The sequence below is a fragment of the Micropterus salmoides genome, unplaced genomic scaffold, assembly GCF_014851395.1.
Source record: "Micropterus salmoides isolate LMB-PRFRI ecotype aquatic unplaced genomic scaffold, ASM1485139v1 Ms_hic_scaffold_4213, whole genome shotgun sequence".
Classification (NCBI taxonomy): Eukaryota; Metazoa; Chordata; class Actinopteri; order Centrarchiformes; family Centrarchidae; genus Micropterus; species Micropterus salmoides.
This window is the reverse complement of record NW_024043611.1, coordinates 1723-28208: the sequence shown is the minus strand read 5'-3', so window position 1 is coordinate 28208 and position 26486 is coordinate 1723. Positions and strand designations below refer to the sequence as shown.

Here is a 26486-nt window from a genome sequence, read left to right as displayed (position 1 = left end):
CTTAAACATCCTCTGACTGAATCAGCTCAGTGTTTCCAGAATCTGTCCTTTGATGTACTGGTCATTACTGACTTCTGTCCCGGTGATCTCACCAGAGGCTGCTCTACATTCTCTAAACCATGGAAGACAAACAAGTGCTATTGCGGGTGAGACCTATTTTACCAAACAATAATTGGTAGAAATGCTGGCCTTGAATATACAGAAACCAACTGCTTCCTGTTATAGCAGCTTCACCAAGGAATGAATATCCTCTGGGACAGGTGTTCTGGGTTCAAGTCCTGCTGTGGAAGAGAGATTGCTTTCCAACATAAACACTCTGGACTTCTGAGTGGTGTGAATACGATGACGAACCCTGTCCTTGTGTTCTCTGTGGACTAATGGCTAGTGTTCTTGCCTTCCACCTAAAAGATCTAGCTTCAAGTCCACTTGCAGTAAACTCTGGTTTTGTTTTATGTTCATAATTCTGATCTGATGTGTCATTTGAAATCACTGAAAGGTCCGCTCTCAGGTGTAGCAGCACCTTCGCAGGTGTTCAGTGCCACAGATTAGCATGCTGAATGTGACGCAAGCATCAGAGATCACCAGAACATGGACGTGTTTCCAAAGTGAGAAGCAGGGATTCAGTTCTTCCACCTTGGATCCAGGTGGATCCAGATGATCAAGTCCCCTAGGTGCTTCTCCTGCAGGGGGATTCTAAGCAGCTGTTATGATGCTGGAGCTGAGAGCTCTGCAGGTTCAGAGATTATGAATCCAGACAGACTGCAGCTTTAAACATGAGCTGTGACAGAGAGACATTCTTCATGAGTACTAGTACGATGTGATTGGGAGCAGTCCAGTCTCCCTTCAGCAGAACCACAATGGACCAGCGCACTGTAGGAAGTAAAACATGTCTGCTGCTGTTTCAGGAATCTTTCCACTGAAATCCACCTGCAGCATTATCCCTGTTAGAGATCACAGTGACCCCCTTCAGACCAGAGCTGGCTCCTTTAATAATCTCTCCACTAGGCCCGTCAGCTGTGGAAGTTCTCAGACAGGCAAACTCAGGGGCCTCTTTTAAATACTTTCTTAGGTCTCACTTTTATCCTATGGTGTTTTAATAAACTTTGTTTTATTGCTGTTGATTCATTTTTATTTTTTTTAAGTATGGAGCTTTATTTGTTTCTGCTGTGCAGCACCTTGTAACTTGGATTTGAAAAGTGCTATAAACAAAGTTATTGTAATTATTTTTTTCCAAAGATTGGAATCAATCAATATTCAGATCACGAACGTGGATCTGAATCCTGACATGAACCAGAAGAACTTCATCATTTAACTGAACATTTCTCAACAATAACCGATGGTACAAAGATCAGAACCAGGATCCACATCCAGACTCAGATGAGGACTTTTATTATCCTTGTTTTATATTGAAATCTCTTGTACGTTGTGTATCACTTCTTTCTTACTTTCTTGTTTGGTAAAGTAAAATAAGTCCAAAGAGAGAGAGCTAGCTGGCTTTGATCAAGCAAGCTAGCTAGCCTTACCTTACTTAGCTGTACCGTAATCCCTTGAAGGTCGTTGTGTTGAAGTCGGACAAATGCGGAAATTCACGACGGGAAACGAACGCAACGAGATTTCGGACGCTTTGAACGTTTTTTGAGTTTCGGTTTATTGAACACACACACAGACACATTTCTCACGTACCTCAGATGGCTGAGGCGAGGTTTGAACCCACAACTCTGGGTCTCCAGTCGGCGTCCTTCCCCACTGGACCATCTTCAGTACCGATGAAGACCAACAACCAGAGAGAGGAAGAAGATCTGACTGAGGGAGGAACTTTCAGAAGATCCACCAACATCAGTCTGGAGAGGAAACTCTGGATGATGGACTTCCTGTCTGGTTCCATGGAACCGAGACTGCAAGACGAGTACACGGGATTTTTTGAACGCCTGCACCCCAACGTGTCTCTGTGGCGCAATTGGCTAGCGCGCTCGGCTGTTAACCGAGAGGATGGTGGTTCGAGCCCACCCAGGGACGGTCAATATTTAGGCGTCTGAAGTGCAAGCTCTATCCGTGCTCTTTGAACTTGTTGGTCCGCTGCAAAGGCCCTCTTGTCAAACAGGACCAGTGCCACTTTGTCCCTTGGCCTCGCTAGTCCAAGCTCATCCCTTTCTCCTCTTGTGGCTCCAGAGGCCTCAACCGTGTCCGCTTTTCCGCTGGTCAAAGCGGAAGAGATCCTGGGTTCAAATCCCAGCGGTGCCTAAGTGGAGTTTTCAATAACGATACGCCACTTCCCAAGGACAAAAACCAGAATAACCTCATGTGCGTTCTACGCAGCTTCAAGAAAAACGCGAGTGAGCGAGTAGAACGTGGCAATCCTAAGAACTGATTCCAAAACCAGACCACCTGAAACAGGTAGCGCAGTTGCCTGCGGCGGGTGCTGTGGCTTAGTCGGTGAAAGCGCCTGTCTTGTAAACAGGAGAACCTGGTTTCAAATCCCAGCAGTGCCTCTACAGCTTAATGTGTCCACGGGAACCTCTACCTATTCAAATCTGAAAACAGGAAATTGCTCCCTGCTTTGGTAAGTTCACTTAAACATCCTCTGACTGAATCAGCTCAGTGTTTCCAGAATCTGTCCTTTGATGTACTGGTCATTACTGACTTCTGTCCCGGTGATCTCACCAGAGGCTGCTCTACATTCTCTAAACCATGGAAGACAAACAAGTGCTATTGCGGGTGAGACCTATTTTACCAAACAATAATTGGTAGAAATGCTGGCCTTGAATATACAGAAACCAACTGCTTCCTGTTATAGCAGCTTCACCAAGGAATGAATATCCTCTGGGACAGGTGTTCTGGGTTCAAGTCCTGCTGTGGAAGAGAGATTGCTTTCCAACATAAACACTCTGGACTTCTGAGTGGTGTGAATACGATGACGAACCCTGTCCTTGTGTTCTCTGTGGACTAATGGCTAGTGTTCTTGCCTTCCACCTAAAAGATCTAGCTTCAAGTCCACTTGCAGTAAACTCTGGTTTTGTTTTATGTTCATAATTCTGATCTGATGTGTCATTTGAAATCACTGAAAGGTCCGCTCTCAGGTGTAGCAGCACCTTCGCAGGTGTTCAGTGCCACAGATTAGCATGCTGAATGTGACGCAAGCATCAGAGATCACCAGAACATGGACGTGTTTCCAAAGTGAGAAGCAGGGATTCAGTTCTTCCACCTTGGATCCAGGTGGATCCAGATGATCAAGTCCCCTAGGTGCTTCTCCTGCGGGGGATTCTAAGCAGCTGTTATGATGCTGGAGCTGAGAGCTCTGCAGGTTCAGAGATTATGAATCCAGACAGACTGCAGCTTTAAACATGAGCTGTGACAGAGAGACATTCTTCATGAGTACTAGTACGATGTGATTGGGAGCAGTCCAGTCTCCCTTCAGCAGAACCACAATGGACCAGCGCACTGTAGGAAGTAAAACATGTCTGCTGCTGTTTCAGGAATCTTTCCACTGAAATCCACCTGCAGCATTATCCCTGTTAGAGATCACAGTGACCCCCTTCAGACCAGAGCTGGCTCCTTTAATAATCTCTCCACTAGGCCCGTCAGCTGTGGAAGTTCTCAGACAGGCAAACTCAGGGGCCTCTTTTAAATACTTTCTTAGGTCTCACTTTTATCCTATGGTGTTTTAATAAACTTTGTTTTATTGCTGTTGATTCATTTTTATTTTTTTTAAGTATGGAGCTTTATTTGTTTCTGCTGTGCAGCACCTTGTAACTTGGATTTGAAAAGTGCTATAAACAAAGTTATTGTAATTATTTTTTTCCAAAGATTGGAATCAATCAATATTCAGATCACGAACGTGGATCTGAATCCTGACATGAACCAGAAGAACTTCATCATTTAACTGAACATTTCTCAACAATAACCGATGGTACAAAGATCAGAACCAGGATCCACATCCAGACTCAGATGAGGACTTTTATTATCCTTGTTTTATATTGAAATCTCTTGTACGTTGTGTATCACTTCTTTCTTACTTTCTTGTTTGGTAAAGTAAAATAAGTCCAAAGAGAGAGAGCTAGCTGGCTTTGATCAAGCAAGCTAGCTAGCCTTACCTTACTTAGCTGTACCGTAATCCCTTGAAGGTCGTTGTGTTGAAGTCGGACAAATGCGGAAATTCACGACGGGAAACGAACGCAACGAGATTTCGGACGCTTTGAACGTTTTTTGAGTTTCGGTTTATTGAACACACACACAGACACATTTCTCACGTACCTCAGATGGCTGAGGCGAGGTTTGAACCCACAACTCTGGGTCTCCAGTCGGCGTCCTTCCCCACTGGACCATCTTCAGTACCGATGAAGACCAACAACCAGAGAGAGGAAGAAGATCTGACTGAGGGAGGAACTTTCAGAAGATCCACCAACATCAGTCTGGAGAGGAAACTCTGGATGATGGACTTCCTGTCTGGTTCCATGGAACCGAGACTGCAAGACGAGTACACGGGATTTTTTGAACGCCTGCACCCCAACGTGTCTCTGTGGCGCAATTGGCTAGCGCGCTCGGCTGTTAACCGAGAGGATGGTGGTTCGAGCCCACCCAGGGACGGTCAATATTTAGGCGTCTGAAGTGCAAGCTCTATCCGTGCTCTTTGAACTTGTTGGTCCGCTGCAAAGGCCCTCTTGTCAAACAGGACCAGTGCCACTTTGTCCCTTGGCCTCGCTAGTCCAAGCTCATCCCTTTCTCCTCTTGTGGCTCCAGAGGCCTCAACCGTGTCCGCTTTTCCGCTGGTCAAAGCGGAAGAGATCCTGGGTTCAAATCCCAGCGGTGCCTAAGTGGAGTTTTCAATAACGATACGCCACTTCCCAAGGACAAAAACCAGAATAACCTCATGTGCGTTCTACGCAGCTTCAAGAAAAACGCGAGTGAGCGAGTAGAACGTGGCAATCCTAAGAACTGATTCCAAAACCAGACCACCTGAAACAGGTAGCGCAGTTGCCTGCGGCGGGTGCTGTGGCTTAGTCGGTGAAAGCGCCTGTCTTGTAAACAGGAGAACCTGGTTTCAAATCCCAGCAGTGCCTCTACAGCTTAATGTGTCCACGGGAACCTCTACCTATTCAAATCTGAAAACAGGAAATTGCTCCCTGCTTTGGTAAGTTCACTTAAACATCCTCTGACTGAATCAGCTCAGTGTTTCCAGAATCTGTCCTTTGATGTACTGGTCATTACTGACTTCTGTCCCGGTGATCTCACCAGAGGCTGCTCTACATTCTCTAAACCATGGAAGACAAACAAGTGCTATTGCGGGTGAGACCTATTTTACCAAACAATAATTGGTAGAAATGCTGGCCTTGAATATACAGAAACCAACTGCTTCCTGTTATAGCAGCTTCACCAAGGAATGAATATCCTCTGGGACAGGTGTTCTGGGTTCAAGTCCTGCTGTGGAAGAGAGATTGCTTTCCAACATAAACACTCTGGACTTCTGAGTGGTGTGAATACGATGACGAACCCTGTCCTTGTGTTCTCTGTGGACTAATGGCTAGTGTTCTTGCCTTCCACCTAAAAGATCTAGCTTCAAGTCCACTTGCAGTAAACTCTGGTTTTGTTTTATGTTCATAATTCTGATCTGATGTGTCATTTGAAATCACTGAAAGGTCCGCTCTCAGGTGTAGCAGCACCTTCGCAGGTGTTCAGTGCCACAGATTAGCATGCTGAATGTGACGCAAGCATCAGAGATCACCAGAACATGGACGTGTTTCCAAAGTGAGAAGCAGGGATTCAGTTCTTCCACCTTGGATCCAGGTGGATCCAGATGATCAAGTCCCCTAGGTGCTTCTCCTGCAGGGGGATTCTAAGCAGCTGTTATGATGCTGGAGCTGAGAGCTCTGCAGGTTCAGAGATTATGAATCCAGACAGACTGCAGCTTTAAACATGAGCTGTGACAGAGAGACATTCTTCATGAGTACTAGTACGATGTGATTGGGAGCAGTCCAGTCTCCCTTCAGCAGAACCACAATGGACCAGCGCACTGTAGGAAGTAAAACATGTCTGCTGCTGTTTCAGGAATCTTTCCACTGAAATCCACCTGCAGCATTATCCCTGTTAGAGATCACAGTGACCCCCTTCAGACCAGAGCTGGCTCCTTTAATAATCTCTCCACTAGGCCCGTCAGCTGTGGAAGTTCTCAGACAGGCAAACTCAGGGGCCTCTTTTAAATACTTTCTTAGGTCTCACTTTTATCCTATGGTGTTTTAATAAACTTTGTTTTATTGCTGTTGATTCATTTTTATTTTTTTTAAGTATGGAGCTTTATTTGTTTCTGCTGTGCAGCACCTTGTAACTTGGATTTGAAAAGTGCTATAAACAAAGTTATTGTAATTATTTTTTTCCAAAGATTGGAATCAATCAATATTCAGATCACGAACGTGGATCTGAATCCTGACATGAACCAGAAGAACTTCATCATTTAACTGAACATTTCTCAACAATAACCGATGGTACAAAGATCAGAACCAGGATCCACATCCAGACTCAGATGAGGACTTTTATTATCCTTGTTTTATATTGAAATCTCTTGTACGTTGTGTATCACTTCTTTCTTACTTTCTTGTTTGGTAAAGTAAAATAAGTCCAAAGAGAGAGAGCTAGCTGGCTTTGATCAAGCAAGCTAGCTAGCCTTACCTTACTTAGCTGTACCGTAATCCCTTGAAGGTCGTTGTGTTGAAGTCGGACAAATGCGGAAATTCACGACGGGAAACGAACGCAACGAGATTTCGGACGCTTTGAACGTTTTTTGAGTTTCGGTTTATTGAACACACACACAGACACATTTCTCACGTACCTCAGATGGCTGAGGCGAGGTTTGAACCCACAACTCTGGGTCTCCAGTCGGCGTCCTTCCCCACTGGACCATCTTCAGTACCGATGAAGACCAACAACCAGAGAGAGGAAGAAGATCTGACTGAGGGAGGAACTTTCAGAAGATCCACCAACATCAGTCTGGAGAGGAAACTCTGGATGATGGACTTCCTGTCTGGTTCCATGGAACCGAGACTGCAAGACGAGTACACGGGATTTTTTGAACGCCTGCACCCCAACGTGTCTCTGTGGCGCAATTGGCTAGCGCGCTCGGCTGTTAACCGAGAGGATGGTGGTTCGAGCCCACCCAGGGACGGTCAATATTTAGGCGTCTGAAGTGCAAGCTCTATCCGTGCTCTTTGAACTTGTTGGTCCGCTGCAAAGGCCCTCTTGTCAAACAGGACCAGTGCCACTTTGTCCCTTGGCCTCGCTAGTCCAAGCTCATCCCTTTCTCCTCTTGTGGCTCCAGAGGCCTCAACCGTGTCCGCTTTTCCGCTGGTCAAAGCGGAAGAGATCCTGGGTTCAAATCCCAGCGGTGCCTAAGTGGAGTTTTCAATAACGATACGCCACTTCCCAAGGACAAAAACCAGAATAACCTCATGTGCGTTCTACGCAGCTTCAAGAAAAACGCGAGTGAGCGAGTAGAACGTGGCAATCCTAAGAACTGATTCCAAAACCAGACCACCTGAAACAGGTAGCGCAGTTGCCTGCGGCGGGTGCTGTGGCTTAGTCGGTGAAAGCGCCTGTCTTGTAAACAGGAGAACCTGGTTTCAAATCCCAGCAGTGCCTCTACAGCTTAATGTGTCCACGGGAACCTCTACCTATTCAAATCTGAAAACAGGAAATTGCTCCCTGCTTTGGTAAGTTCACTTAAACATCCTCTGACTGAATCAGCTCAGTGTTTCCAGAATCTGTCCTTTGATGTACTGGTCATTACTGACTTCTGTCCCGGTGATCTCACCAGAGGCTGCTCTACATTCTCTAAACCATGGAAGACAAACAAGTGCTATTGCGGGTGAGACCTATTTTACCAAACAATAATTGGTAGAAATGCTGGCCTTGAATATACAGAAACCAACTGCTTCCTGTTATAGCAGCTTCACCAAGGAATGAATATCCTCTGGGACAGGTGTTCTGGGTTCAAGTCCTGCTGTGGAAGAGAGATTGCTTTCCAACATAAACACTCTGGACTTCTGAGTGGTGTGAATACGATGACGAACCCTGTCCTTGTGTTCTCTGTGGACTAATGGCTAGTGTTCTTGCCTTCCACCTAAAAGATCTAGCTTCAAGTCCACTTGCAGTAAACTCTGGTTTTGTTTTATGTTCATAATTCTGATCTGATGTGTCATTTGAAATCACTGAAAGGTCCGCTCTCAGGTGTAGCAGCACCTTCGCAGGTGTTCAGTGCCACAGATTAGCATGCTGAATGTGACGCAAGCATCAGAGATCACCAGAACATGGACGTGTTTCCAAAGTGAGAAGCAGGGATTCAGTTCTTCCACCTTGGATCCAGGTGGATCCAGATGATCAAGTCCCCTAGGTGCTTCTCCTGCAGGGGGATTCTAAGCAGCTGTTATGATGCTGGAGCTGAGAGCTCTGCAGGTTCAGAGATTATGAATCCAGACAGACTGCAGCTTTAAACATGAGCTGTGACAGAGAGACATTCTTCATGAGTACTAGTACGATGTGATTGGGAGCAGTCCAGTCTCCCTTCAGCAGAACCACAATGGACCAGCGCACTGTAGGAAGTAAAACATGTCTGCTGCTGTTTCAGGAATCTTTCCACTGAAATCCACCTGCAGCATTATCCCTGTTAGAGATCACAGTGACCCCCTTCAGACCAGAGCTGGCTCCTTTAATAATCTCTCCACTAGGCCCGTCAGCTGTGGAAGTTCTCAGACAGGCAAACTCAGGGGCCTCTTTTAAATACTTTCTTAGGTCTCACTTTTATCCTATGGTGTTTTAATAAACTTTGTTTTATTGCTGTTGATTCATTTTTATTTTTTTTAAGTATGGAGCTTTATTTGTTTCTGCTGTGCAGCACCTTGTAACTTGGATTTGAAAAGTGCTATAAACAAAGTTATTGTAATTATTTTTTTCCAAAGATTGGAATCAATCAATATTCAGATCACGAACGTGGATCTGAATCCTGACATGAACCAGAAGAACTTCATCATTTAACTGAACATTTCTCAACAATAACCGATGGTACAAAGATCAGAACCAGGATCCACATCCAGACTCAGATGAGGACTTTTATTATCCTTGTTTTATATTGAAATCTCTTGTACGTTGTGTATCACTTCTTTCTTACTTTCTTGTTTGGTAAAGTAAAATAAGTCCAAAGAGAGAGAGCTAGCTGGCTTTGATCAAGCAAGCTAGCTAGCCTTACCTTACTTAGCTGTACCGTAATCCCTTGAAGGTCGTTGTGTTGAAGTCGGACAAATGCGGAAATTCACGACGGGAAACGAACGCAACGAGATTTCGGACGCTTTGAACGTTTTTTGAGTTTCGGTTTATTGAACACACACACAGACACATTTCTCACGTACCTCAGATGGCTGAGGCGAGGTTTGAACCCACAACTCTGGGTCTCCAGTCGGCGTCCTTCCCCACTGGACCATCTTCAGTACCGATGAAGACCAACAACCAGAGAGAGGAAGAAGATCTGACTGAGGGAGGAACTTTCAGAAGATCCACCAACATCAGTCTGGAGAGGAAACTCTGGATGATGGACTTCCTGTCTGGTTCCATGGAACCGAGACTGCAAGACGAGTACACGGGATTTTTTGAACGCCTGCACCCCAACGTGTCTCTGTGGCGCAATTGGCTAGCGCGCTCGGCTGTTAACCGAGAGGATGGTGGTTCGAGCCCACCCAGGGACGGTCAATATTTAGGCGTCTGAAGTGCAAGCTCTATCCGTGCTCTTTGAACTTGTTGGTCCGCTGCAAAGGCCCTCTTGTCAAACAGGACCAGTGCCACTTTGTCCCTTGGCCTCGCTAGTCCAAGCTCATCCCTTTCTCCTCTTGTGGCTCCAGAGGCCTCAACCGTGTCCGCTTTTCCGCTGGTCAAAGCGGAAGAGATCCTGGGTTCAAATCCCAGCGGTGCCTAAGTGGAGTTTTCAATAACGATACGCCACTTCCCAAGGACAAAAACCAGAATAACCTCATGTGCGTTCTACGCAGCTTCAAGAAAAACGCGAGTGAGCGAGTAGAACGTGGCAATCCTAAGAACTGATTCCAAAACCAGACCACCTGAAACAGGTAGCGCAGTTGCCTGCGGCGGGTGCTGTGGCTTAGTCGGTGAAAGCGCCTGTCTTGTAAACAGGAGAACCTGGTTTCAAATCCCAGCAGTGCCTCTACAGCTTAATGTGTCCACGGGAACCTCTACCTATTCAAATCTGAAAACAGGAAATTGCTCCCTGCTTTGGTAAGTTCACTTAAACATCCTCTGACTGAATCAGCTCAGTGTTTCCAGAATCTGTCCTTTGATGTACTGGTCATTACTGACTTCTGTCCCGGTGATCTCACCAGAGGCTGCTCTACATTCTCTAAACCATGGAAGACAAACAAGTGCTATTGCGGGTGAGACCTATTTTACCAAACAATAATTGGTAGAAATTGCTGGCCTTGAATATACAGAAACCAACTGCTTCCTGTTATAGCAGCTTCACCAAGGAATGAATATCCTCTGGGACAGGTGTTCTGGGTTCAAGTCCTGCTGTGGAAGAGAGATTGCTTTCCAACATAAACACTCTGGACTTCTGAGTGGTGTGAATACGATGACGAACCCTGTCCTTGTGTTCTCTGTGGACTAATGGCTAGTGTTCTTGCCTTCCACCTAAAAGATCTAGCTTCAAGTCCACTTGCAGTAAACTCTGGTTTTGTTTTATGTTCATAATTCTGATCTGATGTGTCATTTGAAATCACTGAAAGGTCCGCTCTCAGGTGTAGCAGCACCTTCGCAGGTGTTCAGTGCCACAGATTAGCATGCTGAATGTGACGCAAGCATCAGAGATCACCAGAACATGGACGTGTTTCCAAAGTGAGAAGCAGGGATTCAGTTCTTCCACCTTGGATCCAGGTGGATCCAGATGATCAAGTCCCCTAGGTGCTTCTCCTGCAGGGGGATTCTAAGCAGCTGTTATGATGCTGGAGCTGAGAGCTCTGCAGGTTCAGAGATTATGAATCCAGACAGACTGCAGCTTTAAACATGAGCTGTGACAGAGAGACATTCTTCATGAGTACTAGTACGATGTGATTGGGAGCAGTCCAGTCTCCCTTCAGCAGAACCACAATGGACCAGCGCACTGTAGGAAGTAAAACATGTCTGCTGCTGTTTCAGGAATCTTTCCACTGAAATCCACCTGCAGCATTATCCCTGTTAGAGATCACAGTGACCCCCTTCAGACCAGAGCTGGCTCCTTTAATAATCTCTCCACTAGGCCCGTCAGCTGTGGAAGTTCTCAGACAGGCAAACTCAGGGGCCTCTTTTAAATACTTTCTTAGGTCTCACTTTTATCCTATGGTGTTTTAATAAACTTTGTTTTATTGCTGTTGATTCATTTTTATTTTTTTTAAGTATGGAGCTTTATTTGTTTCTGCTGTGCAGCACCTTGTAACTTGGATTTGAAAAGTGCTATAAACAAAGTTATTGTAATTATTTTTTCCAAAGATTGGAATCAATCAATATTCAGATCACGAACGTGGATCTGAATCCTGACATGAACCAGAAGAACTTCATCATTTAACTGAACATTTCTCAACAATAACCGATGGTACAAAGATCAGAACCAGGATCCACATCCAGACTCAGATGAGGACTTTTATTATCCTTGTTTTATATTGAAATCTCTTGTACGTTGTGTATCACTTCTTTCTTACTTTCTTGTTTGGTAAAGTAAAATAAGTCCAAAGAGAGAGAGCTAGCTGGCTTTGATCAAGCAAGCTAGCTAGCCTTACCTTACTTAGCTGTACCGTAATCCCTTGAAGGTCGTTGTGTTGAAGTCGGACAAATGCGGAAATTCACGACGGGAAACGAACGCAACGAGATTTCGGACGCTTTGAACGTTTTTTGAGTTTCGGTTTATTGAACACACACACAGACACATTTCTCACGTACCTCAGATGGCTGAGGCGAGGTTTGAACCCACAACTCTGGGTCTCCAGTCGGCGTCCTTCCCCACTGGACCATCTTCAGTACCGATGAAGACCAACAACCAGAGAGAGGAAGAAGATCTGACTGAGGGAGGAACTTTCAGAAGATCCACCAACATCAGTCTGGAGAGGAAACTCTGGATGATGGACTTCCTGTCTGGTTCCATGGAACCGAGACTGCAAGACGAGTACACGGGATTTTTTGAACGCCTGCACCCCAACGTGTCTCTGTGGCGCAATTGGCTAGCGCGCTCGGCTGTTAACCGAGAGGATGGTGGTTCGAGCCCACCCAGGGACGGTCAATATTTAGGCGTCTGAAGTGCAAGCTCTATCCGTGCTCTTTGAACTTGTTGGTCCGCTGCAAAGGCCCTCTTGTCAAACAGGACCAGTGCCACTTTGTCCCTTGGCCTCGCTAGTCCAAGCTCATCCCTTTCTCCTCTTGTGGCTCCAGAGGCCTCAACCGTGTCCGCTTTTCCGCTGGTCAAAGCGGAAGAGATCCTGGGTTCAAATCCCAGCGGTGCCTAAGTGGAGTTTTCAATAACGATACGCCACTTCCCAAGGACAAAAACCAGAATAACCTCATGTGCGTTCTACGCAGCTTCAAGAAAAACGCGAGTGAGCGAGTAGAACGTGGCAATCCTAAGAACTGATTCCAAAACCAGACCACCTGAAACAGGTAGCGCAGTTGCCTGCGGCGGGTGCTGTGGCTTAGTCGGTGAAAGCGCCTGTCTTGTAAACAGGAGAACCTGGTTTCAAATCCCAGCAGTGCCTCTACAGCTTAATGTGTCCACGGGAACCTCTACCTATTCAAATCTGAAAACAGGAAATTGCTCCCTGCTTTGGTAAGTTCACTTAAACATCCTCTGACTGAATCAGCTCAGTGTTTCCAGAATCTGTCCTTTGATGTACTGGTCATTACTGACTTCTGTCCCGGTGATCTCACCAGAGGCTGCTCTACATTCTCTAAACCATGGAAGACAAACAAGTGCTATTGCGGGTGAGACCTATTTTACCAAACAATAATTGGTAGAAATTGCTGGCCTTGAATATACAGAAACCAACTGCTTCCTGTTATAGCAGCTTCACCAAGGAATGAATATCCTCTGGGACAGGTGTTCTGGGTTCAAGTCCTGCTGTGGAAGAGAGATTGCTTTCCAACATAAACACTCTGGACTTCTGAGTGGTGTGAATACGATGACGAACCCTGTCCTTGTGTTCTCTGTGGACTAATGGCTAGTGTTCTTGCCTTCCACCTAAAAGATCTAGCTTCAAGTCCACTTGCAGTAAACTCTGGTTTTGTTTTATGTTCATAATTCTGATCTGATGTGTCATTTGAAATCACTGAAAGGTCCGCTCTCAGGTGTAGCAGCACCTTCGCAGGTGTTCAGTGCCACAGATTAGCATGCTGAATGTGACGCAAGCATCAGAGATCACCAGAACATGGACGTGTTTCCAAAGTGAGAAGCAGGGATTCAGTTCTTCCACCTTGGATCCAGGTGGATCCAGATGATCAAGTCCCCTAGGTGCTTCTCCTGCAGGGGGATTCTAAGCAGCTGTTATGATGCTGGAGCTGAGAGCTCTGCAGGTTCAGAGATTATGAATCCAGACAGACTGCAGCTTTAAACATGAGCTGTGACAGAGAGACATTCTTCATGAGTACTAGTACGATGTGATTGGGAGCAGTCCAGTCTCCCTTCAGCAGAACCACAATGGACCAGCGCACTGTAGGAAGTAAAACATGTCTGCTGCTGTTTCAGGAATCTTTCCACTGAAATCCACCTGCAGCATTATCCCTGTTAGAGATCACAGTGACCCCCTTCAGACCAGAGCTGGCTCCTTTAATAATCTCTCCACTAGGCCCGTCAGCTGTGGAAGTTCTCAGACAGGCAAACTCAGGGGCCTCTTTTAAATACTTTCTTAGGTCTCACTTTTATCCTATGGTGTTTTAATAAACTTTGTTTTATTGCTGTTGATTCATTTTTATTTTTTTTAAGTATGGAGCTTTATTTGTTTCTGCTGTGCAGCACCTTGTAACTTGGATTTGAAAAGTGCTATAAACAAAGTTATTGTAATTATTTTTTCCAAAGATTGGAATCAATCAATATTCAGATCACGAACGTGGATCTGAATCCTGACATGAACCAGAAGAACTTCATCATTTAACTGAACATTTCTCAACAATAACCGATGGTACAAAGATCAGAACCAGGATCCACATCCAGACTCAGATGAGGACTTTTATTATCCTTGTTTTATATTGAAATCTCTTGTACGTTGTGTATCACTTCTTTCTTACTTTCTTGTTTGGTAAAGTAAAATAAGTCCAAAGAGAGAGAGCTAGCTGGCTTTGATCAAGCAAGCTAGCTAGCCTTACCTTACTTAGCTGTACCGTAATCCCTTGAAGGTCGTTGTGTTGAAGTCGGACAAATGCGGAAATTCACGACGGGAAACGAACGCAACGAGATTTCGGACGCTTTGAACGTTTTTTGAGTTTCGGTTTATTGAACACACACACAGACACATTTCTCACGTACCTCAGATGGCTGAGGCGAGGTTTGAACCCACAACTCTGGGTCTCCAGTCGGCGTCCTTCCCCACTGGACCATCTTCAGTACCGATGAAGACCAACAACCAGAGAGAGGAAGAAGATCTGACTGAGGGAGGAACTTTCAGAAGATCCACCAACATCAGTCTGGAGAGGAAACTCTGGATGATGGACTTCCTGTCTGGTTCCATGGAACCGAGACTGCAAGACGAGTACACGGGATTTTTTGAACGCCTGCACCCCAACGTGTCTCTGTGGCGCAATTGGCTAGCGCGCTCGGCTGTTAACCGAGAGGATGGTGGTTCGAGCCCACCCAGGGACGGTCAATATTTAGGCGTCTGAAGTGCAAGCTCTATCCGTGCTCTTTGAACTTGTTGGTCCGCTGCAAAGGCCCTCTTGTCAAACAGGACCAGTGCCACTTTGTCCCTTGGCCTCGCTAGTCCAAGCTCATCCCTTTCTCCTCTTGTGGCTCCAGAGGCCTCAACCGTGTCCGCTTTTCCGCTGGTCAAAGCGGAAGAGATCCTGGGTTCAAATCCCAGCGGTGCCTAAGTGGAGTTTTCAATAACGATACGCCACTTCCCAAGGACAAAAACCAGAATAACCTCATGTGCGTTCTACGCAGCTTCAAGAAAAACGCGAGTGAGCGAGTAGAACGTGGCAATCCTAAGAACTGATTCCAAAACCAGACCACCTGAAACAGGTAGCGCAGTTGCCTGCGGCGGGTGCTGTGGCTTAGTCGGTGAAAGCGCCTGTCTTGTAAACAGGAGAACCTGGTTTCAAATCCCAGCAGTGCCTCTACAGCTTAATGTGTCCACGGGAACCTCTACCTATTCAAATCTGAAAACAGGAAATTGCTCCCTGCTTTGGTAAGTTCACTTAAACATCCTCTGACTGAATCAGCTCAGTGTTTCCAGAATCTGTCCTTTGATGTACTGGTCATTACTGACTTCTGTCCCGGTGATCTCACCAGAGGCTGCTCTACATTCTCTAAACCATGGAAGACAAACAAGTGCTATTGCGGGTGAGACCTATTTTACCAAACAATAATTGGTAGAAATTGCTGGCCTTGAATATACAGAAACCAACTGCTTCCTGTTATAGCAGCTTCACCAAGGAATGAATATCCTCTGGGACAGGTGTTCTGGGTTCAAGTCCTGCTGTGGAAGAGAGATTGCTTTCCAACATAAACACTCTGGACTTCTGAGTGGTGTGAATACGATGACGAACCCTGTCCTTGTGTTCTCTGTGGACTAATGGCTAGTGTTCTTGCCTTCCACCTAAAAGATCTAGCTTCAAGTCCACTTGCAGTAAACTCTGGTTTTGTTTTATGTTCATAATTCTGATCTGATGTGTCATTTGAAATCACTGAAAGGTCCGCTCTCAGGTGTAGCAGCACCTTCGCAGGTGTTCAGTGCCACAGATTAGCATGCTGAATGTGACGCAAGCATCAGAGATCACCAGAACATGGACGTGTTTCCAAAGTGAGAAGCAGGGATTCAGTTCTTCCACCTTGGATCCAGGTGGATCCAGATGATCAAGTCCCCTAGGTGCTTCTCCTGCAGGGGGATTCTAAGCAGCTGTTATGATGCTGGAGCTGAGAGCTCTGCAGGTTCAGAGATTATGAATCCAGACAGACTGCAGCTTTAAACATGAGCTGTGACAGAGAGACATTCTTCATGAGTACTAGTACGATGTGATTGGGAGCAGTCCAGTCTCCCTTCAGCAGAACCACAATGGACCAGCGCACTGTAGGAAGTAAAACATGTCTGCTGCTGTTTCAGGAATCTTTCCACTGAAATCCACCTGCAGCATTATCCCTGTTAGAGATCACAGTGACCCCCTTCAGACCAGAGCTGGCTCCTTTAATAATCTCTCCACTAGGCCCGTCAGCTGTGGAAGTTCTCAGACAGGCAAACTCAGGGGCCTCTTTTAAATACTTTCTTAGGTCTCACTTTTATCCTATGGTGTTTTAATAAACTTTGTTTTATTGCTGTTGATTCATTTTTATTTTTTTAAGTATGGAGCTTTATTTGTTTCTGCTGTGCAGCACCTTGTAACTTGGATTTGAAAAGTGCTATAAACAAAGTTATTGTAATTATTTTTTTCCAAAGATTGGAATCAATCAATATTCAGATCACGAACGTGGATCTGAATCCTGACATGAACCAGAAGAACTTCATCATTTAACTGAACATTTCTCAACAATAACCGATGGTACAAAGATCAGAACCAGGATCCACATCCAGACTCAGATGAGGACTTTTATTATCCTTGTTTTATATTGAAATCTCTTGTACGTTGTGTATCACTTCTTTCTTACTTTCTTGTTTGGTAAAGTAAAATAAGTCCAAAGAGAGAGAGCTAGCTGGCTTTGATCAAGCAAGCTAGCTAGCCTTACCTTACTTAGCTGTACCGTAATCCCTTGAAGGTCGTTGTGTTGAAGTCGGACAAATGCGGAAATTCACGACGGGAAACGAACGCAACGAGATTTCGGACGCTTTGAACGTTTTTTGAGTTTCGGTTTATTGAACACACACACAGACACATTTCTCACGTACCTCAGATGGCTGAGGCGAGGTTTGAACCCACAACTCTGGGTCTCCAGTCGGCGTCCTTCCCCACTGGACCATCTTCAGTACCGATGAAGACCAACAACCAGAGAGAGGAAGAAGATCTGACTGAGGGAGGAACTTTCAGAAGATCCACCAACATCAGTCTGGAGAGGAAACTCTGGATGATGGACTTCCTGTCTGGTTCCATGGAACCGAGACTGCAAGACGAGTACACGGGATTTTTTGAACGCCTGCACCCCAACGTGTCTCTGTGGCGCAATTGGCTAGCGCGCTCGGCTGTTAACCGAGAGGATGGTGGTTCGAGCCCACCCAGGGACGGTCAATATTTAGGCGTCTGAAGTGCAAGCTCTATCCGTGCTCTTTGAACTTGTTGGTCCGCTGCAAAGGCCCTCTTGTCAAACAGGACCAGTGCCACTTTGTCCCTTGGCCTCGCTAGTCCAAGCTCATCCCTTCTCCTCTTGTGGCTCCAGAGGCCTCAACCGTGTCCGCTTTTCCGCTGGTCAAAGCGGAAGAGATCCTGGGTTCAAATCCCAGCGGTGCCTAAGTGGAGTTTTCAATAACGATACGCCACTTCCCAAGGACAAAAACCAGAATAACCTCATGTGCGTTCTACGCAGCTTCAAGAAAAACGCGAGTGAGCGAGTAGAACGTGGCAATCCTAAGAACTGATTCCAAAACCAGACCACCTGAAACAGGTAGCGCAGTTGCCTGCGGCGGGTGCTGTGGCTTAGTCGGTGAAAGCGCCTGTCTTGTAAACAGGAGAACCTGGTTTCAAATCCCAGCAGTGCCTCTACAGCTTAATGTGTCCACGGGAACCTCTACCTATTCAAATCTGAAAACAGGAAATTGCTCCCTGCTTTGGTAAGTTCACTTAAACATCCTCTGACTGAATCAGCTCAGTGTTTCCAGAATCTGTCCTTTGATGTACTGGTCATTACTGACTTCTGTCCCGGTGATCTCACCAGAGGCTGCTCTACATTCTCTAAACCATGGAAGACAAACAAGTGCTATTGCGGGTGAGACCTATTTTACCAAACAATAATTGGTAGAAATTGCTGGCCTTGAATATACAGAAACCAACTGCTTCCTGTTATAGCAGCTTCACCAAGGAATGAATATCCTCTGGGACAGGTGTTCTGGGTTCAAGTCCTGCTGTGGAAGAGAGATTGCTTTCCAACATAAACACTCTGGACTTCTGAGTGGTGTGAATACGATGACGAACCCTGTCCTTGTGTTCTCTGTGGACTAATGGCTAGTGTTCTTGCCTTCCACCTAAAAGATCTAGCTTCAAGTCCACTTGCAGTAAACTCTGGTTTTGTTTTATGTTCATAATTCTGATCTGATGTGTCATTTGAAATCACTGAAAGGTCCGCTCTCAGGTGTAGCAGCACCTTCGCAGGTGTTCAGTGCCACAGATTAGCATGCTGAATGTGACGCAAGCATCAGAGATCACCAGAACATGGACGTGTTTCCAAAGTGAGAAGCAGGGATTCAGTTCTTCCACCTTGGATCCAGGTGGATCCAGATGATCAAGTCCCCTAGGTGCTTCTCCTGCAGGGGGATTCTAAGCAGCTGTTATGATGCTGGAGCTGAGAGCTCTGCAGGTTCAGAGATTATGAATCCAGACAGACTGCAGCTTTAAACATGAGCTGTGACAGAGAGACATTCTTCATGAGTACTAGTACGATGTGATTGGGAGCAGTCCAGTCTCCCTTCAGCAGAACCACAATGGACCAGCGCACTGTAGGAAGTAAAACATGTCTGCTGCTGTTTCAGGAATCTTTCCACTGAAATCCACCTGCAGCATTATCCCTGTTAGAGATCACAGTGACCCCCTTCAGACCAGAGCTGGCTCCTTTAATAATCTCTCCACTAGGCCCGTCAGCTGTGGAAGTTCTCAGACAGGCAAACTCAGGGGCCTCTTTTAAATACTTTCTTAGGTCTCACTTTTATCCTATGGTGTTTTAATAAACTTTGTTTTATTGCTGTTGATTCATTTTTATTTTTTTAAGTATGGAGCTTTATTTGTTTCTGCTGTGCAGCACCTTGTAACTTGGATTTGAAAAGTGCTATAAACAAAGTTATTGTAATTATTTTTTCCAAAGATTGGAATCAATCAATATTCAGATCACGAACGTGGATCTGAATCCTGACATGAACCAGAAGAACTTCATCATTTAACTGAACATTTCTCAACAATAACCGATGGTACAAAGATCAGAACCAGGATCCACATCCAGACTCAGATGAGGACTTTTATTATCCTTGTTTTATATTGAAATCTCTTGTACGTTGTGTATCACTTCTTTCTTACTTTCTTGTTTGGTAAAGTAAAATAAGTCCAAAGAGAGAGAGCTAGCTGGCTTTGATCAAGCAAGCTAGCTAGCCTTACCTTACTTAGCTGTACCGTAATCCCTTGAAGGTCGTTTGTGTTGAAGTCGGACAAATGCGGAAATTCACGACGGGAAACGAACGCAACGAGATTTCGGACGCTTTGAACGTTTTTTGAGTTTCGGTTTATTGAAACACACACAGACACATTTCTCACGTACCTCAGATGGCTGAGGCGAGGTTTGAACCCACAACTCTGGGTCTCCAGTCGGCGTCCTTCCCCACTGGACCATCTTCAGTACCGATGAAGACCAACAACCAGAGAGAGGAAGAAGATCTGACTGAGGGAGGAACTTTCAGAAGATCCACCAACATCAGTCTGGAGAGGAAACTCTGGATGATGGACTTCCTGTCTGGTTCCATGGAACCGAGACTGCAAGACGAGTACACGGGATTTTTTGAACGCCTGCACCCCAACGTGTCTCTGTGGCGCAATTGGCTAGCGCGCTCGGCTGTTAACCGAGAGGATGGTGGTTCGAGCCCACCCAGGGACGGTCAATATTTAGGCGTCTGAAGTGCAAGCTCTATCCGTGCTCTTTGAACTTGTTGGTCCGCTGCAAAGGCCCTCTTGTCAAACAGGACCAGTGCCACTTTGTCCCTTGGCCTCGCTAGTCCAAGCTCATCCCTTTCTCCTCTTGTGGCTCCAGAGGCCTCAACCGTGTCCGCTTTTCCGCTGGTCAAAGCGGAAGAGATCCTGGGTTCAAATCCCAGCGGTGCCTAAGTGGAGTTTTCAATAACGATACGCCACTTCCCAAGGACAAAAACCAGAATAACCTCATGTGCGTTCTACGCAGCTTCAAGAAAAACGCGAGTGAGCGAGTAGAACGTGGCAATCCTAAGAACTGATTCCAAAACCAGACCACCTGAAACAGGTAGCGCAGTTGCCTGCGGCGGGTGCTGTGGCTTAGTCGGTGAAAGCGCCTGTCTTGTAAACAGGAGAACCTGGTTTCAAATCCCAGCAGTGCCTCTACAGCTTAATGTGTCCACGGGAACCTCTACCTATTCAAATCTGAAAACAGGAAATTGCTCCCTGCTTTGGTAAGTTCACTTAAACATCCTCTGACTGAATCAGCTCAGTGTTTCCAGAATCTGTCCTTTGATGTACTGGTCATTACTGACTTCTGTCCCGGTGATCTCACCAGAGGCTGCTCTACATTCTCTAAACCATGGAAGACAAACAAGTGCTATTGCGGGTGAGACCTATTTTACCAAACAATAATTGGTAGAAATTGCTGGCCTTGAATATACAGAAACCAACTGCTTCCTGTTATAGCAGCTTCACCAAGGAATGAATATCCTCTGGGACAGGTGTTCTGGGTTCAAGTCCTGCTGTGGAAGAGAGATTGCTTTCCAACATAAACACTCTGGACTTCTGAGTGGTGTGAATACGATGACGAACCCTGTCCTTGTGTTCTCTGTGGACTAATGGCTAGTGTTCTTGCCTTCCACCTAAAAGATCTAGCTTCAAGTCCACTTGCAGTAAACTCTGGTTTTGTTTTATGTTCATAATTCTGATCTGATGTGTCATTTGAAATCACTGAAAGGTCCGCTCTCAGGTGTAGCAGCACCTTCGCAGGTGTTCAGTGCCACAGATTAGCATGCTGAATGTGACGCAAGCATCAGAGATCACCAGAACATGGACGTGTTTCCAAAGTGAGAAGCAGGGATTCAGTTCTTCCACCTTGGATCCAGGTGGATCCAGATGATCAAGTCCCCTAGGTGCTTCTCCTGCGGGGGATTCTAAGCAGCTGTTATGATGCTGGAGCTGAGAGCTCTGCAGGTTCAGAGATTATGAATCCAGACAGACTGCAGCTTTAAACATGAGCTGTGACAGAGAGACATTCTTCATGAGTACTAGTACGATGTGATTGGGAGCAGTCCAGTCTCCCTTCAGCAGAACCACAATGGACCAGCGCACTGTAGTAAGTAAAACATGTCTGCTGCTGTTTCAGGAATCTTTCCACTGAAATCCACCTGCAGCATTATCCCTGTTAGAGATCACAGTGACCCCCTTCAGACCAGAGCTGGCTCCTTTAATAATCTCTCCACTAGGCCCGTCAGCTGTGGAAGTTCTCAGACAGGCAAACTCAGGGGCCTCTTTTAAATACTTTCTTAGGTCTCACTTTTATCCTATGGTGTTTTAATAAACTTTGTTTTATTGCTGTTGATTCATTTTTATTTTTTTTAAGTATGGAGCTTTATTTGTTTCTGCTGTGCAGCACCTTGTAACTTGGATTTGAAAAGTGCTATAAACAAAGTTATTGTAATTATTTTTTTCCAAAGATTGGAATCAATCAATATTCAGATCACGAACGTGGATCTGAATCCTGACATGAACCAGAAGAACTTCATCATTTAACTGAACATTTCTCAACAATAACCGATGGTACAAAGATCAGAACCAGGATCCACATCCAGACTCAGATGAGGACTTTTATTATCCTTGTTTTATATTGAAATCTCTTGTACGTTGTGTATCACTTCTTTCTTACTTTCTTGTTTGGTAAAGTAAAATAAGTCCAAAGAGAGAGCTAGCTGGCTTTGATCAAGCAAGCTAGCTAGCCTTACCTTACTTAGCTGTACCGTAATCCCTTGAAGGTCGTTGTGTTGAAGTCGGACAAATGCGGAAATTCACGACGGGAAACGAACGCAACGAGATTTCGGACGCTTTGAACGTTTTTTGAGTTTCGGTTTATTGAACACACACACAGACACATTTCTCACGTACCTCAGATGGCTGAGGCGAGGTTTGAACCCACAACTCTGGGTCTCCAGTCGGCGTCCTTCCCCACTGGACCATCTTCAGTACCGATGAAGACCAACACCAGAGAGAAAGAAGATCTGACTGAGGGAGGAACTTTCAGAAGATCCACCAACATCAGTCTGGAGAGGAAACTCTGGATGATGGACTTCCTGTCTGGTTCCATGGAACCGAGACTGCAAGACGAGTACACGGGATTTTTTGAACGCCTGCACCCCAACGTGTCTCTGTGGCGCAATTGGCTAGCGCGCTCGGCTGTTAACCGAGAGGATGGTGGTTCGAGCCCACCCAGGGACGGTCAATATTTAGGCGTCTGAAGTGCAAGCTCTATCCGTGCTCTTTGAACTTGTTGGTCCGCTGCAAAGGCCCTCTTGTCGACCAGTGCCACTTTGTCCCTTGGCCTCGCTAGTCCAAGCTCATCCCTTTCTCCTCTTGTGGCTCCAGAGGCCTCAACCGTGTCCGCTTTTCCGCTGGTCAAAGCGGAAGAGATCCTGGGTTCAAATCCCAGCGGTGCCTAAGTGGAGTTTTCAATAACGATACGCCACTTCCCAAGGACAAAACCAGAATAACCTCATGTGCGTTCTACGCAGCTTCAAGAAAAACGCGAGTGAGCGAGTAGAACGTGGCAATCCTAAGAACTGATTCCAAAACCAGACCACCTGAAACAGGTAGCGCAGTTGCCTGCGGCGGGTGCTGTGGCTTAGTCGGTGAAAGCGCCTGTCTGTAAACAGGAGAACCTGGTTTCAAATCCCAGCAGTGCCTCTACAGCTTAATGTGTCCACGGGAACCTCTACCTATTCAAATCTGAAAACAGGAAATTGCTCCCTGCTTTGGTAAGTTCACTTAAACATCCTCTGACTGAATCAGCTCAGTGTTTCCAGAATCTGTCCTTTGATGTACTGGTCATTACTGACTTCTGTCCCGGTGATCTCACCAGAGGCTGCTCTACATTCTCTAAACCATGGAAGACAAACAAGTGCTATTGCGGGTGAGACCTATTTTACCAAACAATAATTGGTAGAAATTGCTGGCCTTGATATACAGAAACCAACTGCTTCCTGTTATAGCAGCTTCACCAAGGAATGAATATCCTCTGGGACAGGTGTTCTGGGTTCAAGTCCTGCTGTGGAAGAGAGATTGCTTTCCAACATAAACACTCTGGACTTCTGAGTGGTGTGAATACGATGACGAACCCTGTCCTTGTGTTCTCTGTGGACTAATGGCTAGTGTTCTTGCCTTCCACCTAAAAGATCTAGCTTCAAGTCCACTTGCAGTAAACTCTGGTTTTGTTTTATGTTCATAATTCTGATCTGATGTGTCATTTGAAATCACTGAAAGGTCCGCTCTCAGGTGTAGCAGCACCTTCGCAGGTGTTCAGTGCCACAGATTAGCATGCTGAATGTGACGCAAGCATCAGAGATCACCAGAACATGGACGTGTTTCCAAAGTGAGAAGCAGGGATTCAGTTCTTCCACCTTGGATCCAGGTGGATCCAGATGATCAAGTCCCCTAGGTGCTTCTCCTGCAGGGGGATTCTAAGCAGCTGTTATGATGCTGGAGCTGAGAGCTCTGCAGGTTCAGAGATTATGAATCCAGACAGACTGCAGCTTTAAACATGAGCTGTGACAGAGAGACATTCTTCATGAGTACTAGTACGATGTGATTGGGAGCAGTCCAGTCTCCCTTCAGCAGAACCACAATGGACCAGCGCACTGTAGGAAGTAAAACATGTCTGCTGCTGTTTCAGGAATCTTTCCACTGAAATCCACCTGCAGCATTATCCCTGTTAGAGATCACAGTGACCCCCTTCAGACCAGAGCTGGCTCCTTTAATCTCTCCACTAGGCCCGTCAGCTGTGGAAGTTCTCAGACAGGCAAACTCAGGGGCCTCTTTTAAATACTTTCTTAGGTCTCACTTTTATCCTATGGTGTTTTAATAAACTTTGTTTTATTGCTGTTGATTCATTTTTATTTTTTTTAAGAATGTGACGCAAGCATCAGAGATCACCAGAACATGGACGTGTTTCCAAAGTGAGAAGCAGGTTCAGTTCTTCCACCTTGGATCCAGGTGGATCCAGATGATCAAGTCCCCTAGGTGCTTCTCCTGCAGGGGGATTCTAAGCAGCTGTTTGAGCTGGAGCTGAGAGCTCTGCAGGTTCAGAGATTATGAATCCAGACAGACTGCAGCTTTAAACATGAGCTGTGACAGAGAGACATTCTTCATGAGTACTAGTACGATGTGATTGGGAGCAGTCCAGTCTCCCTTCAGCAGAACCACAATGGACCAGCGCACTGTAGGAAGTAAAACATGTCTGCTGCTGTTTCAGGAATCTTTCCACTGAATCCACCTGCAGCATTATCCCTGTTAGAGATCACAGTGACCCCCTTCAGACCAGAGCTGGCTCCTTTAATAATCTCTCCACTAGGCCCGTCAGCTGTGGAAGTTCTCAGACAGGCAAACTCAGGGGCCTCTTTTAAATACTTTCTTAGGTCTCACTTTTCCTATGGTGTTTTAATAAACTTGTTTTATGCTGTGATTCATTTTTATTTTTTTTAAGAATGTGACGCAAGCATCAGAGATCACCAGAACATGGACGTGTTTCCAAAGTGAGAAGCAGGGATTCAGTTCTTCCACCTTGGATCCAGGTGGATCCAGATGATCAAGTCCCCTAGGTGCTTCTCCTGCAGGGGGATTCTAAGCAGCTGTTATGATGCTGGAGCTGAGAGCTCTGCAGGTTCAGAGATTATGAATCCAGACAGACTGCAGCTTTAAACATGAGCTGTGACAGAGAGACATTCTTCATGAGTACTAGTACGATGTGATTGGGAGCAGTCCAGTCTCCCTTCAGCAGAACCACAATGGACCAGCGCACTGTAGGAAGTAAAACATGTCTGCTGCTGTTTCAGGAATCTTTCCACTGAAATCCACCTGCAGCATTATCCCTGTTAGAGATCACAGTGACCCCCTTCAGACCAGAGCTGGCTCCTTTAATAATCTCTCCACTAGGCCCGTCAGCTGTGGAAGTTCTCAGACAGGCAAACTCAGGGGCCTCTTTTAAATACTTTCTTAGGTCTCACTTTTATCCTATGGTGTTTTAATAAACTTTGTTTTATTGCTGTTGATTCATTTTTATTTTTTTAAGTATGGAGCTTTATTTGTTTCTGCTGTGCAGCACCTTGTAACTTGGATTTGAAAAGTGCTATAAACAAAGTTATTGTAATTATTTTTGTCCAAAGATTGGAATCAATCAATATTCAGATCACGAACGTGGATCTGAATCCTGACATGAACCAGAAGAACTTCATCATTTAACTGAACATTTCTCAACAATAACCGATGGTACAAAGATCAGAACCAGGATCCACATCCAGACTCAGATGAGGACTTTTATTATCCTTGTTTTATATTGAAATCTCTTGTACGTTGTGTATCACTTCTTTCTTACTTTCTTGTTTGGTAAAGTAAAATAAGTCCAAGAGAGAGAGCTAGCTGGCTTTGATCAAGCAAGCTAGCTAGCCTTACCTTACTTAGCTGTACCGTAATCCCTTGAAGGTCGGTTGTGTTGAAGTCGGACAAATGCGGAAATTCACGACGGGAAACGAACGCAACGAGATTTCGGACGCTTTGAACGTTTTTGAGTTTCGGTTTATTGAACACACACACAGACACATTTCTCACGTACCTCAGATGGCTGAGGCGAGGTTTGAACCCACAACTCTGGGTCTCCAGTCGGCGTCCTTCCCACTGGACCATCTTCAGTACCGATGAAGACCAACAACCAGAGAGAGAAGAAGATCTGACTGAGGGAGGAACTTTCAGAAGATCCACCAACATCAGTCTGGAGAGGAAACTCTGGATGATGGACTTCCTGTCTGGTTCCATGGAACCGAGACTGCAAGACGAGTACACGGGATTTTTTGAACGCCTGCACCCCAACGTGTCTCTGTGGCGCAATTGGCTAGCGCGCTCGGCTGTTAACCGAGAGGATGGTGGTTCGAGCCCACCCAGGGACGGTCAATATTTAGGCGTCTGAAGTGCAAGCTCTATCCGTGCTCTTTGAACTTGTTGGTCCGCTGCAAAGGCCCTCTTGTCAAACAGGACCAGTGCCACTTTGTCCCTTGGCCTCGCTAGTCCAAGCTCATCCCTTTCTCCTCTTGTGGCTCCAGAGGCCTCAACCGTGTCCGCTTTTCCGCTGGTCAAAGCGGAAGAGATCCTGGGTTCAA

General features: G+C 45.8%; 18 non-coding genes across 18 annotated transcripts; all 18 read left to right on the top strand.

Moving 5' to 3' along the window:
• Window positions 1-1942: 1942 nt before the first annotated feature.
• trnan-guu lies at window positions 1943-2016 on the top strand. Its single transcript has one exon. It is a non-coding gene; the product is annotated as a tRNA-Asn (tRNA).
• Window positions 2017-2415: 399 nt separating this feature from the next.
• Window positions 2416-2489, top strand: trnat-ugu. Its single transcript has one exon. It is a non-coding gene; the product is annotated as a tRNA-Thr (tRNA).
• A 2021-nt stretch (window positions 2490-4510) lies between these two features.
• On the top strand, window positions 4511-4584 carry trnan-guu. Its single transcript has one exon. It is a non-coding gene; the product is annotated as a tRNA-Asn (tRNA).
• Window positions 4585-4983: 399 nt separating this feature from the next.
• Window positions 4984-5057, top strand: trnat-ugu. Its single transcript has one exon. It is a non-coding gene; the product is annotated as a tRNA-Thr (tRNA).
• A 2022-nt stretch (window positions 5058-7079) lies between these two features.
• trnan-guu lies at window positions 7080-7153 on the top strand. The gene has a single exon. It is a non-coding gene; the product is annotated as a tRNA-Asn (tRNA).
• Window positions 7154-7552: 399 nt separating this feature from the next.
• On the top strand, window positions 7553-7626 carry trnat-ugu. The gene has a single exon. It is a non-coding gene; the product is annotated as a tRNA-Thr (tRNA).
• Window positions 7627-9648: 2022 nt separating this feature from the next.
• Window positions 9649-9722, top strand: trnan-guu. Its single transcript has one exon. It is a non-coding gene; the product is annotated as a tRNA-Asn (tRNA).
• Window positions 9723-10121: 399 nt separating this feature from the next.
• Window positions 10122-10195, top strand: trnat-ugu. Its single transcript has one exon. It is a non-coding gene; the product is annotated as a tRNA-Thr (tRNA).
• A 2022-nt stretch (window positions 10196-12217) lies between these two features.
• trnan-guu lies at window positions 12218-12291 on the top strand. The gene has a single exon. It is a non-coding gene; the product is annotated as a tRNA-Asn (tRNA).
• A 399-nt stretch (window positions 12292-12690) lies between these two features.
• On the top strand, window positions 12691-12764 carry trnat-ugu. The gene has a single exon. It is a non-coding gene; the product is annotated as a tRNA-Thr (tRNA).
• A 2022-nt stretch (window positions 12765-14786) lies between these two features.
• Window positions 14787-14860, top strand: trnan-guu. The gene has a single exon. It is a non-coding gene; the product is annotated as a tRNA-Asn (tRNA).
• Window positions 14861-15259: 399 nt separating this feature from the next.
• On the top strand, window positions 15260-15333 carry trnat-ugu. The gene has a single exon. It is a non-coding gene; the product is annotated as a tRNA-Thr (tRNA).
• Window positions 15334-17355: 2022 nt separating this feature from the next.
• Window positions 17356-17429, top strand: trnan-guu. Its single transcript has one exon. It is a non-coding gene; the product is annotated as a tRNA-Asn (tRNA).
• Window positions 17430-17827: 398 nt separating this feature from the next.
• On the top strand, window positions 17828-17901 carry trnat-ugu. Its single transcript has one exon. It is a non-coding gene; the product is annotated as a tRNA-Thr (tRNA).
• A 2021-nt stretch (window positions 17902-19922) lies between these two features.
• On the top strand, window positions 19923-19996 carry trnan-guu. The gene has a single exon. It is a non-coding gene; the product is annotated as a tRNA-Asn (tRNA).
• A 399-nt stretch (window positions 19997-20395) lies between these two features.
• Window positions 20396-20469, top strand: trnat-ugu. Its single transcript has one exon. It is a non-coding gene; the product is annotated as a tRNA-Thr (tRNA).
• A 2017-nt stretch (window positions 20470-22486) lies between these two features.
• trnan-guu lies at window positions 22487-22560 on the top strand. Its single transcript has one exon. It is a non-coding gene; the product is annotated as a tRNA-Asn (tRNA).
• A 3642-nt stretch (window positions 22561-26202) lies between these two features.
• trnan-guu lies at window positions 26203-26276 on the top strand. The gene has a single exon. It is a non-coding gene; the product is annotated as a tRNA-Asn (tRNA).
• The last annotated feature ends 210 nt before the right edge of the window (window positions 26277-26486 follow it).